Source organism: Taudactylus pleione, unplaced genomic scaffold, assembly GCF_031769625.1.
Source record: "Taudactylus pleione unplaced genomic scaffold, aTauple2 ptg000967l, whole genome shotgun sequence".
Lineage (NCBI taxonomy): Eukaryota > Metazoa > Chordata > Amphibia > Anura > Myobatrachidae > Taudactylus > Taudactylus pleione.
The window spans coordinates 11,217,501-11,220,000 of NW_028285368.1; the positions used below are offsets into that span (position 1 = coordinate 11,217,501).

Consider the following 2,500-nt stretch of genomic DNA (forward strand, 5'->3'; position numbering starts at 1 on the left):
AAATTCAATGAAAAGTTGAAAAATTAAATGTAAAATGTAATAGAAAAGAATGTTATGGCAGTAGAAAATTACCTACAGCTCCTGGTATTCCCAGGTGGTCTCCCATCCAAGTACTAACCAGGCCCAACACTGCATAGTTTCCAAGATCAGACGATATTGGGCATGTCCACTGTGGTTGGGCTGTAGATACTCAAAAACATTTACTTTAGACCTCTATTACTTCTTAACTCAAGTAAATTCATTGATAAGTTGAAAAAATTAAATTTAAAATGTAATAGAAATGAATGTTATGGCAGTATAAAATTACCTACTGCACCTGGTATTCCAAGGTGGTCTGCCATCCAAGTACTAACCAGGACCACCACTGCATAGCTACCAAATTCAGAGGAGATTGGTTATGTCCAGTGTGGATTGGCTGTAGGTTCTCAAAAGCATTAACTTTAGACCTCTATTACTTCTTAACTCACGGAAATTCATTGATAAGTTGAAAAAATTAAATGTAAAATGTAATAGAAAAGAATGTTATGCCAGTATAAAATTACCTACAGCACCTGGTATTCCCAGGTGGTCTCCCATCCAAGTACTAACCAGGCCCAACACTGCATAGCTTTCAAGATCAGACGAGATTGGGCATGTCCAGTGTGGTTTGGCTGTAGGTGCTCAAAAACATTAACTTTAGACCTCTTTTACTTCTTAACTCAAGTAAATTCATTGATAAGTTGAAAAAATTAAATGTAAAATGTAATAGAAAAGACTGTTATGGCAGTATAAAATTACCTACAGCACCTGGGATTCCTAGGTGGTCTCCCATCTTAGTACTAACCAGGTCCAACACTGCATAGCTTCCAAGATCAGATGAGATTGGGCATGTCCAGTGTGGTTTGGCTGTAGGTGCTCAAAAGCATTAACTTTAGACCTCTATTACTTCTTAACTCAAGTAAATTCATTGATAAGTTGAAAAAATTAAATGTAAAAAGTAATAGAAAAGACTGTTATGGCAGTATAAAATTACCTACAGCACCTGGGATTCCTAGGTGGTCTCCCATCCAAGTACTAACCAGGCCCAACACTGCATAGCTACCAAGATCAGATGAGATTGGGCATGTCCAGTGTGGTTTGACTGTAGGTGCTCAAAAACATTAACTTTAGACATCTTTTACTTCTTAACTCAAGTAAATTCATTGATAAGTTGAAAAAATTAAATTTAAAATGTAATAGAAAAGAATGTTATGGCAGTATAAAATTACCTACAGCACCTGGTATTCCCAGGTGGTCTCCCATTCAAGTACTAACCAGGCCCAAAACTACATAGCTTCCAAGATCAGACGAGATTGGGCATGTCCAGTGTGGTTTGGCTGTAGGCGCTCAAAAACATTAACTTTAGACCTCTTTTACTTTTTAACTCAAGTAAATTCATTGATAAGTTGATAAAATGTAATGTAAAATGTAATAGAAAAGAAAGTTATGGCTAAATAAAATTACCTACAGCACCTGGTATTCCCAGGTGGTCTCACGTCCAAGTACTAACCAGGCCCAACACTGCTTAGCTTCCAAGATCAGAAGAGATTGGGCATGTCCAGTGTGGTTTGGCTGTAGGTGCTCAAAAACATTAACTTTAGACCTCTTTTACTTCTTAACTCAAGTAAATTCATTGATAAGTTGAAAAAATGAAATGTAAAATGTAATAGAAAAGAATGTTTAGGCCGTCTAAAATTACCTAAAGCTCCTGGTATTCCCAGGTGGTCTCCCATCCAAGTACAAACCAGACCCAACACTGCATAGCTTTCAAGATCAGACGAGATTGGGCAAGTCCACTGTGGTTTGGCTGTATGTGCTCAAAAGCATTAAATTTAGACCGCTATTACTTCTTAACACAAGTAAATTCATTGATAAGTTGAAAAAATTAAATGTAAAATGTAATAGAAAAGAATGTTATGGCAATATAAAATTACCTACAGCACCTGGGTTTCCAAGGTAGTCTCCCATCCAATTACTAACCAGTCCCAACACTGCATAGCTTCCAAGATCAGATGAGATTGGGCATGTCCAGTGTGGTTTGGCTGTAGGTGCTCAAAAACAATAACTTTAGACCTCTATTACTTCTTAACTCAAGTAAATTCATTGATAAGTTGAAAAAATTAAATGTAAAATGTAATAGAAAAGACTGTTTTGGCAGTATAAAATTACCTACAGCACCTGGGATTCCTAGGTGGTCTCCCATCTTAGTACTAACCAGGTCCAACACTGCATAGCTTCCAAGATCAGACGAGATTGGGCATGTCCAGTGTGGTTTGGCTGTAGGTGCTCAAAAACATTAACTTTAGACCTCTTTTACTTCTTAACTCAAGTAAATTCATTGATAAGTTGAAAAAATGAAATGTAAAATGTAATAGAAAAGAATGTTATGGCTGCATAAAATTACATACAGCACCTGGTATTCCTAGGTGGTCTCCCATCCAAGTACTAACCAGGCCCAACACTGCATAGCTTCCAAGATCAG

At 37.0% G+C, this 2,500-nt stretch overlaps 9 pseudogenes; all 9 read right to left on the bottom strand.

Moving 5' to 3' along the window:
* Nucleotides 1-69: 69 nt before the first annotated feature.
* On the bottom strand, nt 70-188 carry LOC148465105 (5S ribosomal RNA; annotated as a pseudogene).
* Nucleotides 189-539: 351 nt separating this feature from the next.
* On the bottom strand, nt 540-658 carry LOC148465106 (5S ribosomal RNA; annotated as a pseudogene).
* Nucleotides 659-774: 116 nt separating this feature from the next.
* On the bottom strand, nt 775-893 carry LOC148465107 (5S ribosomal RNA; annotated as a pseudogene).
* A 116-nt stretch (nt 894-1,009) lies between these two features.
* LOC148465108 (5S ribosomal RNA) lies at nt 1,010-1,128 on the bottom strand (annotated as a pseudogene).
* A 116-nt stretch (nt 1,129-1,244) lies between these two features.
* Nucleotides 1,245-1,363, bottom strand: LOC148465109 (5S ribosomal RNA; annotated as a pseudogene).
* A 116-nt stretch (nt 1,364-1,479) lies between these two features.
* Nucleotides 1,480-1,598, bottom strand: LOC148465110 (5S ribosomal RNA; annotated as a pseudogene).
* A 351-nt stretch (nt 1,599-1,949) lies between these two features.
* LOC148465111 (5S ribosomal RNA) lies at nt 1,950-2,068 on the bottom strand (annotated as a pseudogene).
* Nucleotides 2,069-2,184: 116 nt separating this feature from the next.
* On the bottom strand, nt 2,185-2,303 carry LOC148465112 (5S ribosomal RNA; annotated as a pseudogene).
* Nucleotides 2,304-2,419: 116 nt separating this feature from the next.
* LOC148465113 (5S ribosomal RNA) overlaps nt 2,420-2,500 on the bottom strand; it is a 119-nt pseudogene continuing 38 nt past the window's right edge.